Here is a 17,726-nt window from a genome sequence, read left to right on the forward strand (position 1 = left end):
AAAGGTTTTCATTTCTTTCCCTTTCAAATTAAAAAAATGCAATGAGACCATATGGAGTAGCTGTCTGTCAACTTCTTTCCCATATTCAAAACTGGCAAGAATTAAAGTACCGTATATACTCATGTATAAGTCGACCTGCATATAAGTCGAGGCACCTAATTTTACCACAAAAAACTGGGAAAACTTATTGACTCGCGTATAAGTTGAGGGTGGGAAATGCAGCAGCTACTGGTAAATTTCAAAAATAAAAATAGATACCAATAAAATTACATTAATTGAGGCATCAGTAGGTTAAATGTTTTTGAATATTTATTTCAAAGAAAAACAGTAAACTAGCTCTGTAAGTGGAAAGGAGGGTCAACAAAAACAATATGATCTCAACAATAACTTTAAAAGTACAAAAACCTTACGCAGATTGAAAAGACTCTCAAAATGTAGCCCCATCTACTATTAGCTGTCATTGGAAACAATGGGGATGGGGCACCCCCTTTGGGGGTCCATAACTTTGGACCCCCTGAACCAAGCTTTACCAAACTTGGATGGTATCATCAGAAGAGTCTCTTGAAAAATCCCTGAAATTTTGGTGCCCCTAGCCTAAAAACTGCACTCCCTGGGGGCAGACAAAGTAAAAACCCTAAAATATTTTTAAAAATACACCTCACTCGTGTATAAGTCGAGGGGGGCTTTTTCAGCACAAAATGTGTTGAAAAAGTCGACTTATATGCAAATATATACGGTAGCAAAAACTAAACTGAAACAATTCAAATACATATATAAGTTTGTGTGTGTATGCACATAAAAGCACATACTCACATACTAATAACACATAATTTAGTAACAGCTGAAGTCATCTCTGACAACAAAGAGGACTTTTTTCTTTAGCTAAATTTGTTTCCATGTCTGCCTGAAGTTAACTGCAAACAATGGCCATTAATAATTCTCTTGTATGTTAATAGGAAAATCTCTGTCATGCATCAAGGCTACAGCTGTACAATTTATGATCAACGATGATGAATGCAGCTCTTCAGCCATGTTATGGATGAAGGTCTGTTAAAATTCAAGGAGTTGCTGTCTGGGACTTCAAGAACAAGATTGCCAGAAAGGCTCTGTCAGACCTTCAATGCTTGGGTGATGAGTTGATTTGGCTTCATGGGCTATGTGTTGTGGAGGCTTGCTAGAGGAGTCATAAATGTTGCCAGCATTTCTTCAGGAGCATCTGTAAAAGATATCCCTGCCTTGTTGGAGTTCACAGCCCAAAAAATGAATGTTAAAAAAAATCTTATTCAAGAATTTTGCTCCCTTTAAAAAATAAGAACAGACTTCTGATAGGCTAAGCTGATTCACTAAATACCACTCAAAGATTTTGGCACATTCTCTTACACAGCCTATACACAAAATATGTAATTTGGTGTACGAGATGGTAAAAAGCCATTAAATTATCACAAAGATTGCTTACAGCGTCTGGAAATGAATCTTCTTTCACCCAGAATGCTTGTGCTACTTTATGGTGTGTAAAGGTCTGCAAACATCATTGGTAAACAATCCTTCTTGCCGAAATTATGTCCCTTGGACTACTGTCCTTATAGCTTATAGCTTAGCTTTGGATAGATTGTGTCACTTATTATGTCCCTTTTATATTGTATAAAATACAATTTACTAGACTGTGTAATCCTATGCAGATTCCCCCCTTTTTATTTTTATGTATATATTTCATTGATTTCAGTGGGCTCAGACTACAGTTACTACATAGGATTACACTGTATATTATGTTAAATATAATCATGTTAAAAATGTTAATTAAAAACATTCACAGCATTCTCTGGTCAAGTGCTCAAGGATATAGTAAACCTGAGTCTGAAATGTAGTATATTAAGATTCAACACAGAACACCTTTTCATATTTAAAAAAAACTAAACAAACAATACTAGAACCACGGGGCATCCATTGAAAATGCTGGGGGGAAGAATTAGGACTAATAAAAGGAAACATTTCTTCACGCAGCACTTGATTAGTGTTTGGAATATGCAACCACAGGAGGTGGTGATGGCCACTAACCTGGATAGCTTTAAAAGGGGCTTGGACAGATTTATGGAGGAGAAGTCACTCTATGGCTACCAATCTGGATCCTCCTTGATCTGAGATTGCAAATGCCTTAGCAGACCAGGTGCTCAGGAGCAGCAGCAGCAGCAGCAGCAGGAGGCCATTGCTTTCACCTTCTGCATATGAGCTCCCAAAGGCAGAGTGCTGGACTAGATGAACTCTGGTCTGATTCAGCAGGATCTTTCTTATGGTCTTATGTAGGTACCCAAGTCCATGTTTTCTTACTTTGCTTTCAACTGCAAGCAGAATTCTACCACTTTCAAAGCTTGATTCCAGAGGCCTTTAAAGATACATTTGGAGAACCCCAAGACTTGCTGCAATATCAATATCACCTGGTGTTAGAGGCAAATGGACCGTTACAGCTGTTTAGGCCACAGCATTTTCCATGTGCATACCTATGCAAGTTACTTCAACCTAAGAGATTTGTTTCAGTGGGGGTAGACTAATGTAACTCTACTTAAGATTGAACTTCTCCAGTTATTCAATATAAGCAAATACTTATGTATACGAATGTAATATGAACCATCTAAAGTACAGGTGTCAAACTCGTGGCCCTCCAGATGTTATGGACTACAGTTCCCATCATCCCCTGCCAGCATGATGCTGTAGTTCATAACATCAGGCATGGGGCAGGGAACATCTGGAGGACTGCGAGTTTGACACCTATGATCTAAAACATTTCTGAAAGGAGAATCGTTCTGTTCACATTACATATGATTAAAGTAAACTGCACTGTTAAGTTTTGAAGACTTTGAAAGTAAAATGTTACTTCAAAAATGGAGAAGCATCTCTGATAATTACAAAACTTGCAATAACCAACTCAGGATTTCCAATAAGTGAAGAGTTTCTTCTATGCCAAAATAATGATTTTCTTTAAAAAAATCCTTGTTATTAAGCACCTGTCACATTTATCTTTCACTTACTGAACACCTGAGATGAAATATCTTCCCTAACGTCCAAAGAATACGGCAGCTTCAAACAATATGTCAGTATCAAAGCATAAACACATGTGATACACCTACATTTCAAATAAACAAGTGAACATATTATTCACATTCAGATTTCCATTTTTTCTCAAGAACCACACTAGTTTGCCTGAAGCACTTATTACAACTCTGAAACACACAATACAGGTTCAGCTCCTTTCCAAACAAGGATTTTCCACCAACAAAAGTTAAAAACATCAATTTTTTAAAAAACTAGCCTATAAAAATTTGATGCAGACAGATTCCAAGTATACAATGCCATATAAGTCTACCTGTTTACGAAACTAATTTAATATTCCCACATTTTGAGACACAATGGCGCAGAGGCGTAGCTACAAGGGGACCGGGGGTGCACATTGCACTGGGCGTGCGCCTGGGGAGGGCAGTAAAAATTTCAGGTTTGTTTTTTGTATTTTTTAGTGTTTTTCAGTTTTTGACCTGCAGGGGGCGCGGTTTTTAGGCTAGCACTGGGGTCTGCAACCTACTGCTCTCCAGATGTTCATGGACTGCAAATCCCATCAGCCCCTGCCAGCATGGCCAATTGGCCATGTTGGCAGGGGCTGATGGGAATTGAAGTCCATGAACATCTGGAGAGCCGCAGGTTGCAGACCCCTGGGCTAGCAGCACCAACATTTCAGGGAGTCTTCGGGGGACTCTCCTGATGATACCACCCAAGTTAGGTGAGGTTTGGTTCTGGGGGTCCAAAGTGCCCCCATCTCCCATTGTTTCCAATGGGAGCTAGTAGGAGATGGGGGCTACACGTTTGAGAGTCCATAACTTTTGACCCCCTGAACCAAACTTCACCAAACCTGGCTGGTATCATCAGGATAGTCTCCTAAAGACACCCTGAATGTTTGGTGCTGCTAGCCTAAAAACCGTGCCCCCTGCAGGATGAAAAAAAACTAAAAATACAAAAAGCATAAATGAACATGGGGGGGGGGAGCAAAACTCAGATTTTGCACTGGGCACTATTTTCCCTAGCTACGCTTCTGCAGTGGAGTTCTTCTTTGTTTAAACACAACCTATTCAAAATAATCCTATTGTGATAAATCCAGATGTTAAAGCAACATCTATCATGAGATTACAAATTGTTAACAGTCTTTATACTAGCATACATGAAACAGGAAACCCCAGCTATAAAGGTTACTAAGCAATTTGTTAATCTTAATGTACAAATCAGCATTACAATTGAGCCGAATACTTTCCAATGAATATTTTCCATATGAAAAAGTCCTTCAGATAACTCAGAAAGTTTGCAGAGAGAAATACAAAAACTTCCCCTATTTATATCTTTTTTCTGCTTTTGTACACCCTGTTCAGAAATCATTTGCTTTACTCTGAATTAGCTTAACTGGTCCCTAATAATGTCATCACATAGCCAAATCTAATTGGTTTCATGATGATATCACTGGAAGAAAGAACACCTGAGCAAAGTTTTTCCAGGTATTGTTTAAAAGCCAAGATTTATATGAGGCACAAGCCTTGTATAAGCCAGAGGGATCTTAGCCTGTGGCCCCTCTCTTCTGCTGCCCCAGATGAAGATGATTTTATTTGATTTATACCTCACCCCGTCCCAGCAGGACTGGGCTCAGGGCAGCTTACAACCCAGTCAAATAGTAAATACACAAATATAAAGTTTTAAAATATATTTTGGGTGCTGTGAGGGAGACTGTATGAAGCCGTGTGTTCTAGACGAAGCATTCTCTCCGGACCCCGTTTCGCCTGCATCTGTACTGGCATCTTCAGAAGATGCCAGCCACAGATGCAGGCGAAACGTCAGGAGAGAATGCTGCTAGAACACGGCCATACAGCCCGGAAACCACACAGCACCCAAGTGATTCCGGCCGTGAAAGCCTTCGACAATACTTTTAAAATATAATTTAAAAACCATAGTTCCTGATCTCATCACACATGATAGCATTTTAACCTGCGCATCTATTTATATAGGTAGAGCTGCCATTTCATTTAGAAGGTAAAGTTTGTCCAAAAGATGGTAATGGGACCAACAACCAACAGAGAAATCACTGGTCCAAGAAAAAGCAAAATACAAGGAAGGGAAGGCAGGGAAAGGAAAAGGAAACAGGAAGGGAAAAGGAAAGGGGAAGAGAAAAGAAAAGATTTACATTTACATTACTGACCTCAACCATATGTTTGACAAAATGTCTCTGTCTTACAGGTCCTGTGGAACTGAGTCAAAGAACAGGATCCAAAAACTGATTTAATGATAGGAAATATTGATTGTCACAGCTATAACCAATGCATCAAATTATCTTGAAGAAACAGAGGTTCTATATCAGTGGTTCTCAACCTTCCTAATGCCACGACCCTTTAATACAGTTCCTCATGTGACCCCAACCCTAACATTTATCCATTTTACAGATGGAGAACACTGATGCAAAGAGTCTTAGGCGACCCCTGTGAAAGGATCGTTCGACCCCCAAAGGGGGTGCGACCCACAGGTTGAGAACCACTGTCCTATTTACTTTGTACCTGAAGAGTTTGTTATTTGAGGGACTCTTTCATTGTTGGATACTTCTTTACTTAAAAAAAAACTTTTTATTGCATGAGGAAGAACAGTAGTTATAGAGAACCAGTGTGGTGTAGTGGTTAAAGTGCAGGGCCCAGGTTTAAATCCCTACTGTGCCTTGGAAGCTTTCTGGGTTACCCTGAACAGATCACACACTCTCACTCTAATCTACCTCACAGATAGGGATGCCAGCATCCAGACGGGACCTGAGGATCCCCTGGAATTACATCTCTAGACTAAAGAGATATTCTCCTAAGGAAAATGGATCCTGAGATCCCTCTCTTCCACAAGCCAGTTTGGCTCCCCTCATTTGGACTGGACCATTAAAGACAAATCTAGTTTATATAAGTCAGTGGTGGCGAACCTATGGCACTCCAGATGTTCATAGACTACAACTCCCATCAGCCTCTGCCAGCATGGCCAATTGACCATGAGGGCAGGGGCTGATGGGAATTGTAGTCCATGAACATCTGGAGTGCCATAGGTTCGCCACTACTGATATAAGTGGATATGAGGGATATGTTAATTGCAAGTACATTTATCCCTTCCACATCACTGGAGTTAGGAGTGTGGCACCCTCCATGAACTGGATTTTTTGGTCCTCCCTTCGTACTAGAGAAGAAGTCTGAATTTTTTCTTTTAACTTTAAAAAATAAATTGTGTATATTTACGGTAATACAAGATAAAATATGTGGATATTACACATATATTTAAGGCATTTCTGAGTTTTTAAACTTTTTTGTATCATCTGTGGCTTCTGAAAAACTCCCAAAATATCCTTATTTAATTTTTTATTCTAACCCATGATATATCAAAACTGCAGAGGGGAAAGTCACAATATGGAAGGGATAATCATATAAGGCATATTAAAAAAAAATAATAGAAGTAATGGCCCCTCAACAAAAAAAATGGATGAAAAAAAAAGATACAGCTCTAAATGTAAAATGGTTTGTTCTCTATTAGGGATCTATGGAAACATGACAATAATATGCATGTGGAATTTTACAGTAATATTATACATTTTGGATGCACTCTCCAAGGAATTCTCGACCTCGAAAATGGTTAATGCATTAAGAGGATATACATCTTTATTTACTAGGTTTATTGAAGAATATATACGCAGAAGTAATTTCGTAAGGTGTTCAACATCTATAATAAAATCAATTTGTTAGGAGTGGGAGCCAGATATACAGAAATTTATCAGCCACATGTTGGAGATGTGGCTGGAAGCATGCAGTTTTGATAACATGTTTTGGACATGTTGAAAACATTCGATTTTAGGGGAAAGTGATTCAGTTCATCAAAGATGCACTACTACACAGTAATACACCAGCTGACCTTAAGAGAATTCTACTAGGATCCTAAAAGGATTGATAGCTGTTTCAGATATTTAGTCTCTACTCTGTTGACAGTTGATTATTGTGACAAATGGGGGGGGGGGAACAGAACCCCCCTTTTACAAGAGATTCTACAAAAATCCAGCCCTGTGAACTAAATTAACATACTACCAAAGGATGCAAAGAAATAATTCACAACATACTGATAAGATTTGTGAACACTGGGCAATGTTTATTATGTACTGAAGTAGGAAACAGATAAGACATCCATTCACAAGCTCAGAACAATGGACCCCCTCCCACCAGAGCTGAATAGAGACATAGGATTCTTATCTCACTACAAATGCTAATTTGCATTTATTTATTTATTTATTTATTTATTGGTTCCACTTTTATACCGCCCTCCCCCAAAGGGCTCAGGGCGGTTTACATCACAATAAAAGCGGATAACAGGATAAAATACTAAAAATTCATAACAGTTAAAAGCAGCGTTCCTAATTCATACTCAGTTAAAACAGATGGCGTTCAGCCATTAACTCCTCAGCTCCCTTAAGAGGGGAACGGATCTTATTATTAATGGGCACTCTATCAGCAGTCGGGCCTCCCAAAAGCTCCATGAATAACTCAGTCTTACAGGCTCCCTATGAACTCATGGTCCCAGGGTCCGACAGTTTGAGGGAGAGCATTCCACCAGGCAGGCCAGGGTCAGAAATTTGGCCCTGGTGGGAGGCCAGCCAAGATCATAGAGGGGCAGGGATCTCCAGTAATTGGCCTCTGCCTACCAAGCATTTCTCCTCTGCTCTATTCAGCTGATCACAATATGCACTACACCTTCATATCCTTTGCAGACATTCTTTATAACACCCCTCCCATCTTCTGACTGGGATTAAAATACTCAGAGCTCCATTCCTACTCAAACTACTGTCTTGTGGTACTGTACTCAAATCTAACTGTTTTACTGCGCACCGCTACTCTCTGAAACATACCCTTTTGTTTTTTATGAATTGTAAACACCATCCTTCTCTTTTTTCTTTTCTTTGCACCAATTTATTACATAGTGTACTGTATGCAATAATTTCCATAAAAATTGAAAAAGAGAAAAGAATGTAAACCCAATGAAGCAACACCACTAAGACACGTTAGAGATGATTCTGATACAAAGTAATCTTTCAAAAATATATAAATATGACAGTTCTGAATCAAAAACTAGCTTCCTCACTAACGCAGCCCCCCGAATGGTGTATCTGCACAGTAAACAATATAACAAACCTCTAATAATCTCATATTTTCTCAATTGTCTAAATGCTAGTCTGTGTTGAAGGTATTATATAGATTTGTTAATAAAAATGGAAACAAATAGTCTTTAATAATAATATTGTTGTAACATCCTTGAGAAAGCTTATAATCACTAATCAGGTACCGTACATTTTCTCACAGAAGATTAATAAATCAGGCATTGGAAGTTAAAGAGAAGTCTATGGCTCCTTCCCTGCAAACCACTGTCTTCGTTACCTTGAGTATTATTTCTTTGTTCCATGTGGAATAAAATGCTGAATGTGGACGCAGGTATTTTGAAACCTTATCATGATAATTTCCAGAGTTGAAGAACTTTGTTAATCTATTATAAGTACTCAATGTAATTAAAAACTTATCTGAAGGGTGGTTTGACCATGAATAAGCCAGGAAATGAAAGGGAAAAAAAGGAAGCCAGGAAAAAGTTAACAAAATAGTTCCCTACCACGCATCATAATAGGATAGGAATGCTTGCTAATTGTTTGCTATATTTGTAGTAATCTTTTAAGGTGATTTTGAAAAAACACAAAGACCAAGGTTGCCAAATAACAAGAGCTGGGTTAGAGTTCACTGAACCTGATTTGCATTCCCTGTAACCACACAATAGCTACAGAGAAAAAAATTCTGCTCGGGATTGTGATATGAGGGAGGAGTGAACTTTCATGGCAGAGCAGGAATTCAAATTTCAGCCTACCAGATTCTAGCCTGGCACTTTAACCCCTACGCTATGCTAACTAGAGGGGCAAATTATTTTAAGTTCTAAATTTTCTCAGTAGTTCAAGCTTCATAACAGGGACCACAGCATAACATTCTATTTGATGAATGTAACATCCTCTAAACTCCCATTAGCTTTTATCAGCTATTTATTTTCAGACCATGACAACTGCCCTGCTGCTCAGTTGATACTGTGATCCAGCAACTGTAGAGAGAATCTTCTATGTCAGAGTCCTCAGTCTTTTTAAGCCTGTGGGCTCCTTTTAAATTGCAAGAAAAAGTGGTGGACACAATAACAAAATGGCTGTGTCACAGCAATCTACAAAAAGAGGCGGAGTATGCCACAAGAGGCAGAACAAACCACAAATTATTAGGGAATGAGTTTATGCATAAATTGAATAGTAACTTTTTGAAATGTCAGGCAAAAGCTCTACCGAACAAAACGCCATTTGAAATAAACATACTGTTTTGAAATACTCTTGCAAACATACAGCTTACCTTCAGTAATGCAATGAAGATCCCTGTGATACGGCAGTTGATATGAATATGCTAAGCTTATAATGTTTTAAGCCATTGTATTTAATCATATAAGTTATATGAGTGTAATTCATGGGGCACCAAGCACTTCAAAAACTTACTTTCTTTGGAAGAAACGAACCTCATAGAGCAGCCTGACACTGAGCTTTGATTTGGGAAAACAGGGCCCCCCAGTAGAGATAAGAAGATAGCAGTAGCTCACAAATACAGATAAAGATGAAGTAGAATCTTAGTTGGTATAGAAACCAGTAGTTGGTATAGAAACCTTTTACGTAAGGTGTTTTTGATTTAAGTTTCACTAAAAATGGGAGTGGGCAAAAGTGTGGTAAGAGGTGGGATGAAATGACCAGGTCTGTACGCCTTCTTGATTCAAACCAATGAGCAAAAGACAAGGAGGTATGTTTTTACAGCTATAAATTATGTTACACAGACGGCAGCACTCCTAACCTCCTCTCTGTCCTGCTTGACAAAGGAGTTCCCTCTTCTGCGCAGAATTGAAAGAAAACAATAAATTTCTGAACACTGAAGAAGCTTTGGGATGGTTATTCACAACCAGCTATTGCCTTGAAGGCAGGGCTTTGCCCTGTGCCTAACACAGTTGCCGCCGAAACACTGCTTTGTTTGATTCCACACTTCCGATCTGATCTCCAATGGCTGATCAGAAGCTCTGCTAAGTGAAAGTCCCATCTGACCCTGCTCAAGTTCTAAAAACACTTGGCCAGTGTCACAGTGCCTGTGGGTCCCACACTAGGGACCCCCCCCAGCTGCACTTTCCCCTCTATCACAGACTGTCACAAACTTCCTTCCATCATCACAATTCACATAAATTCAAACTATACTGTGGAAAAACCTCAGCCTATTTACCATCATACACAGGCACGCCATGCATACTCACTAGCCAGCCTATTACATTTTTTTTTCTTCCTTAGGTTTTGCTCAGGTATCTAGCTGCAAGACCAGCAAACAAAATCTTAGGTAGTTTTGGAACGAATCGTCATCAATATATGGATGATCTCAGCTTTATATCACCTTGTTTAAATAACCAAAAGCTGCCATCTTTGAGATACTGTTCAAGTATCTGAATACAAGATGAGAAAAAAATTAACTGACATTGAAACCAAATAAAATGGATATGATGTTGCTTGGAAGAATGCTGAACTGAATGTGATAGCTCTTTTCATCATTGGGAGTCCTATTTGACCCATTCTGCCATATCACCACATCTGTACACTCAGCCTATGTGCAAAACACATGCTCCTTGAACCACGGCACACCTCACCTCTGTCGCCACTGGCCCTCACAGCTCACAGCTATGGAAAAGGACTTGCCATCACTGACTTCCACCTCCTCCTGGCTCTGATCCTTGAGACTCGCTGTGGGGCTGCACCTCACCCAACACATTCCACAAGGAACAATCAGAAGGCCTGAATGGTTTCCAGTGTCACTCTAGGCCATGGGATAGCCCCCATGTCTTGTCAGGCACCTAATGTGCCAAGCCTGACACTCAGCTGGTCTCCAACAGGGGCAATGCAGGAACCAGTCACAGGTCGAGGGAGGGAGTGTAACATTGCCAGACTGTAGGATGTGCAGTATAGCCACAAGACCACATATGTGTTAGAGAGGACCTTGATGCCAGTGGTTAGGATCAGTGAATATAGTAGTCAAGAGCAGTAGACTCTAGTCTGGACAACCGGCTCTAGTCTGATTTCCCAATCCTCCACATGAGCACCAGGCTCTTATCTGGTGAACTGGATTTTTCCCCCCGCTACTCCACAAGAAGCCTGCTGGGTGACCTTGGGTCTATCACAGTTCTCTCCGGACTCTCTCAGCCCCACCTACTTCACAAGATGTCTGTTGTGGGGAGAGGAAACGGAAGGAGTTTGTAAGCCACTTTGAGGAGAGAAAGACAGGAGAGAAAGGCAGCGTATAAATCCAAACTTTTCTGTTCTTCTTCTTGATGCTGCTCTTGTACCACCACAATGGGTGGGATGAAAACCTGCAGCTCAGCCTGGGTGACAGACAGACCCTGCAACATTGCCTGGTCATATGTTACACCCCCATGCCATGAGTGCATGTACATGCTTCCAGGAGAGGCTGAAAGAATCATCTCACCGTGACATGCTTCTGGAGATGCCAGCTATGGTAAGGTGACCAGATTGTCACCTTTTTAAACCGGGACGGGGTGCGCACGTGCACGCATGCACATAGGCGCGCGGCCGCAGGAGCGCACTGTCTTTTGGGGCACTCCCCGGTTTCCCACCCTTTGATAGGGCAGGAAACTGGGGAGCGCTCCAAAAGGCAGTGCACTCCTGCGGCCGCGTGTGCGGGAGGCTGCCGCACTGCCTTCTGGGGCGCTCCCCTGTTTCCCGCCCTGTGACAGGGAAGGAACCGAGAGTGCCCCAGAAGGCAGTGCGGCAGCACGGAAGGCTGCCGCACTGCCTTCTGGGGTGCTTCCCTGTTTCCCGCCGAAAAGGGGAGCGCCCCAGAAGACAAAATCGGGACAGTTAAAAAACCCCGCGGAACGCGGGACAGGTTGATTTAAGGCGGGACTGTCCCGCCAAAAGCGGGACGTCTGGTCACCTTAAGCTATGGATGTGGGTGAAACATTAGGAACAAAAACTACCAGACCACGGTCGAATCGCTCAGAAAACTCACAATAGTCAATCATTTTGCACTAGAGTGGACACCTCTATCTGTGCAGTATGCCACACGGCAAAGACTTGCTGCTCCCATATGCCAGAAGGCACGTACGTTAAAGCAAACATTAAAAAAAACTACGTGAACAACAGCAACAATAAGGACTCTCACTAAGCATGAGCTTCTGAAATTGCCACAATAAACCAGTTTAAAAAGAGAAGAGACTGCTATTGTCTTGATCAGCAGACTGTTCCTCCTAATTCCACCAGCAGAATTCCACTACCTTACTAGTGGTAGTGTGAAGACCTGCTTCCTAGGAGTGTAAAGGGGAAGACTGAAAATGCTGGGGGGAAGATTGAAAATGCTGGGGGGAAGAATTAGGACTAATAAAAGGAAACATTTCTTCACGCAACGTGTGATTGGTGTTTGGAATATGCTGACACAGGAGGTGGTGATGGCCACTAACCTGGATAGCTTTAAAAGGGGCTTGGACAGATTTATGGCGGAGAAGTCGATTTATGGCTACCAATCTTGATCCTCTTTGATCTGAGATTGCAAATGCCTTAACAGACCAGGTGCTTGGGAGCAACAGCAGCAGGAGGCAATTGCTTTCACATCCTGCATGTGAGCTCCCAAAGGCACCTGGTGGGCCACTGCGAGTAGCAGAGAGCTGGATGGACTCTGGTCTGATCCAGCTGGCTTGTTCTTATGTTCTTAAGATGCTACCACCCAAACTGAAGCTTGCCACCTTTCTTGCTTTTTGTCTCTTGAAGTATCTTTTGTTACTACAGCACTTTCCCCCAGTGCTGAGACCTGTAATAGGAATATGAACAGCTAATTTTTTTATGTGTATTAGGATTTCAGTTATAACACTCTTTTTCTTAGATTACCTATGACTTTAATGTTCATAAATCGCTTCGAGTCCTATGTTCCATGAGAAAATTTGTTTTAACTGTATTTTATGTTGTACACCGCCCAGAGCCCCTCGGGGATGGGGCGGTATAAAAATCTAAATAATAAATAAATAAATAAATAAATAAAAAAAAAAGCAATATATACCTATGCAACATGAACATAAATAAAAGTGGTTGCTTCTTCCACTATCTAGCATTCAGAGTGAGAATTAGATACAGCCCCCCCCCACCCTTGTCTACGACAAAGTAGATGATCAGTTCTGAGATCAGTTTTTGAACAGGAAATTTGGAATAGGAAATGGAACCACATCTGCATATGTCTTTGGCCATTTCCGCACGGCCACAAAGGGGGTTGGGTCGGCGTACATGACACCGACCCAACCCCCCGGGACCGTTCGCATGAACGGTCCCGGTTGCGGTGGGGAAGACGGTGCCGTGGAACGCCATCGTCCAATCGACCTACCTGCTCTGCGACTGTCCGGTGCGTCACCGAGGCCAGGGGACACGCCCCCCGCCCTGCGTGACCACTTCGACATCGCAGGGCAAGGGGCGTGTCTCCAGGCCTCAGTGATGTGCCAGACAGTCGAAGCAGGTAGGTCGACCGGGCACAGGGGGGAGGGAAGGCGCCTTCCAGCCGCTGCCGTTCGCACGGCAGCGGCTGGAAACCGCCGTTTTCCATAAACCTTGCTCAGGAAGCGAGGTGGGAAAATGGCGGCTTCACGCCGCTCGGGAGGAGTGAGGGCCCCCCATGCAAACGGCTCCCTGGGGACGGCGTTTTTGCCGTCCCCAGGGCGCTGTATTAAGCCCATGCGGAAAAGGCCTTTGAGTGAGATCCATGCAAATACATTTGAACTGGTCCTTGGTTTATTTTGACCAATCCAAACTGGTGTGAAAAAGAGGGAAGCTGTACGGGCATAATTACACATCACACCTTTTCCTCATAAAGCAGCTTATTCAGCTAATCGCCTGAAAAGAATTTCAATCATGTGAATAATGAGTCAGAAAATAAGCCTTGGCTATTCAGGAAAGAGCAGTTACTGCCAGAGCAAGCATATTTTTGCTTCGCCCATATCCAGTTGAAAGTTTCTGCGGTGAATTATCATCCTACAGTTTTGGCAATGTAGAATATTCTGTTTTAAAAGGTAGCTTCCCATATCTAGTTGTTTATTATGGCAACTGTACTTTAGTTCCTTTCCATTTTTACATTAGATTTTCAAATTAGTCATAGGTGGTTATGTCACCAAAAACTATTATTGGGAATACGACAAATTCCCTTAATAGTTTGGAAACTAAACTTTGCATTAGTTAGACGTGTAACAGATACAAAATTAAATGGGCACTTGAAAATGAATCACAGCAGGTAGATATGCCGAATGTGCAGAGCAATTTTGAATATCTGAAAGAAATAGGTGTACTTCAGGTGCGATGCGGTTTTAAATTTAGATAAATGCACAATAACCAGCTGGTGGAGGGATTAGAAGGCAGCATAAGCACCATGGGTGAATGCCAATTTTATGTATAAGAACACTTTAATAGACTTTACGGTTTATTCATACTGTGAGAATTCACACAGAGGTACGTGCATTAGGTCTAACAAATTATTTCTTGCAACCCAGCCTGACTTGACGTATTAAAATAAAAGAACCATAAAAACTTCAGTTTTAAAAGTTTAATGCATTTTACACATAAACACACTGTTATCCAGCACTGTATTTTCTAATATAGTTATCAAAATTTGCAGAAAGTCATATTTTTGGAACTTGTGTAAATTATGCTGATTAAGCACATCAGCTATTTCATTTACTTCATACAGCTCTGAAGTCAAAACCAGAACGATTCAATACCAAAAATAACACAACACATTGTGCAAAGGTTTTCATTTCTCTAGAAGTCTTCATCAGGACAGGTGTTAAAAAGCAAGAAAGGTGGGGTGATATTTAGGTAATCTTCAGTTAAGTTTGTAAGTCAACCCCAGGCAGGTTGTTCAATCAGAAAGTCGTCCAGCTGTCCTCAAACAGGACTAGAGCCTTTTCGACTCTGCCCCAGCCTGGTGAAACACTCTGGTCAAATATGCACAAGGCATCTGCTGTGCAATAAGGGAAAATTTGCGCTGCCGCAAGATTTCCTCAAGCCCCACTTTCACTTTCTATTCTCCCTGTGGCAAGTGAGACCACTTCTAGCCTGAATTTAATTTTGCTTTACAGCCAGAGCGGCTAGATTTGCCAATGAGAACAACTTTACCTTGGACCTCTGCCCTCTGCCCACAGGCAACCCACCTAGTCTCATCCCCCCCATTCCCTCACGCTGCGTTGCATGCTTCCCCCTCGCCATCCTCCTTGTTGCCAACTCCTTCCTGCGACTCTAAATGCTTGTATTGATACATCAATATAAAACAGCACAAGCAGGGTCTCTTTCTGGCTCCACCCCACCTGTCCCACTCTGCTTCTGCCCTCCCCGATGATTGGAAGGGCATTTTTAAAACTTTATTTCAGACAAGATTCTATTTTAAAAACAAGCCTCTCTCTCTCTTGCAGCAGCAAGAGAGTGAGTGTGAGTGTGAGTGAGTGAGTGAGTGAATGAGAGTGTGTGTGTGTGTGTGTGTGTGTGTGTGTGTGTGTGTGTGTGTGTGTGTGTGTGTGTGTGTGTGTGTGTGTGTGTGTGTGTGTGGTTACAGCCAGAACTGGCATAGCATGACCAGGAAAGGATCTTGGGATTTTGGTATACAGCTTGATGAACACATTGACACAGGGTGGGGCAGCAGTGAAAAACATGAATTCTATGTCAGGAAAGGGACTGAAAACAATCGATGACTAAATGGAACTTACATATTTTGAGGTCTTAACCCTTCCTAACCCTCTAAATATTTGTATTTAAGGACATGTATTGAAAGTTATTAAAAGAGGGAGGCTTTAGCTGTTATGTCCTGCTTGTACGCCTTCTGGGGACACCCACTCGGCCAGACCTTGCTGCCATCCCCTCACTAGGAAAAAACTGCACCAGTCTGGAGGGGTGGTGAACTGCTACCACTGATTCATTCCCCATTTTTCATCAGCGACCACACCGCTGCTGAATTACATCTTGAAGCACACCGCTGCTGAATGACCTGAAGCACATTTCAGTGCAACCAACAAGCCAACAGTCTTACAGCAATCCCCCATCCTTGCTTACCCAGACTGGCCACTTTTCTAATCAAGACTGAAGAACTGCACTGGAAAGACTCAAAGCTGCTACATCCCAAGCACGTTTTACTGAGACCAGCATATCAGAACTATGCCAGATCAGAAAATGAATAGCTCCTTGCTAAGGGTGCTTTTGAGAGATGGCATCACTATCTTGAAGGGGCATGACACCCTATCACTGTCCATTCTGAGCATCAGGACCAAGAGTTAACAACAACAACAACAACAACAACAACAACAACAACAACAACAACAACAACCTTTATTAGGCATATAAAATAGGTTCTAGAGTGTGACCAACCAAGAGTTTCTCCAGACTGTGAGGAGACCTCATCAGAGGCATTACAGTGGCCTCTTGGTTTAACTTATTTTGATTTCTCTGTCATGAACGCATGAAGCTGCCTCATACCATTGGTCCACCAGGATCAGCATTGTCTACTCTGAATGGTAGTGACTCTCTGAGATCTCAGGCTGAGGTCTTTTGTATCACCAATCACCTGATCCTTTTAGAAGGAGATGCCAGAGACTGAACCCGGGATCTGCTGCATACAATGCAGATGCTCCTTCCCAACGCTAACGTCCTATGAACTCAGAGCTGTCATGCAAGTACACAACAAAAACCCGGAGGAGGCTCCCGACCTGCCTCAGAATGACACCAGCTTCTCCAGTTGCCTATCCAGCTGATTCTCATCACTAGTGCAAGTTTCAGGGGAAAAGAATTCAGGTTCCATGTACTTTTATTACCAAGGCTGTTAAGATTCATTTGGTGGATCCAAGCTACCACTCCATCTTCCATTCCATCTGCCTGCTCTGAAGAGGGAACCAGGGGAAGGGCCATCATTCTGACAGTTCTGGTGAAACTAAACCAATCAATAGTGCAGAAACAGAGCAGGGAGAAGGTGAGATGGAATGCCCAGAGGCTGTGGCTCTTGCTTCTTTAACTGCCTTTTTATGCCATGCTTTCATTGCCTTTGCCTGAGTTATCTGGCTCACCCTAACAAGTTCGACCTCACACTCAGAAACCTACTGAACAACCTGCTCTTCTTAGGCAAAGGGGTGCTTATTGCACCAGTTCAACAGTCCATACAAGTTTTGTTGTTGACAAGTCACAGCAGACTTATGGTGACCCCTGGTGGGATTTTCATGGAAAGAGACATTCAGAGGTGGTTTGGCACTGCCTTTCTCTGCATAGCAAACCTTGACTTCTCTGGTAGTATTCCCTCCAAATACTACCCAGGGTCCGGACTGAGAGTATGTGACTGGCCGAAGATCATCAGGCAAGCTTCCACCAGTGAGTGCGGATTTGAACCTGGGTTTCCTAGATCCTCGCCAGATACCTTCACCTCTATACCACGCTGGCTCTCTCACACAAGTATAAAGGGCTATACAACATTCTTGAACGACCCCTTTTGTTTTGTGGTTACTATAACTCTCCCTTCCTCCACTTGCTAGAATCACGTAGCATTTTAAAGTACATTGAAGCTAACGTTACACTCTTTTCA

General features: G+C 42.0%; 1 protein-coding gene across 2 annotated transcripts in view; it reads right to left on the reverse strand.

Moving 5' to 3' along the window:
- Window positions 1–17,726, reverse strand: part of MPPED1 (metallophosphoesterase domain containing 1) — a 102,823-nt gene that overhangs the window by 34,540 nt on the left and 50,557 nt on the right. The window lies entirely within an intron of this gene.

Source organism: Sphaerodactylus townsendi, linkage group LG06 (assembly GCF_021028975.2).
Source record: "Sphaerodactylus townsendi isolate TG3544 linkage group LG06, MPM_Stown_v2.3, whole genome shotgun sequence".
Lineage (NCBI taxonomy): Eukaryota > Metazoa > Chordata > Lepidosauria > Squamata > Sphaerodactylidae > Sphaerodactylus > Sphaerodactylus townsendi.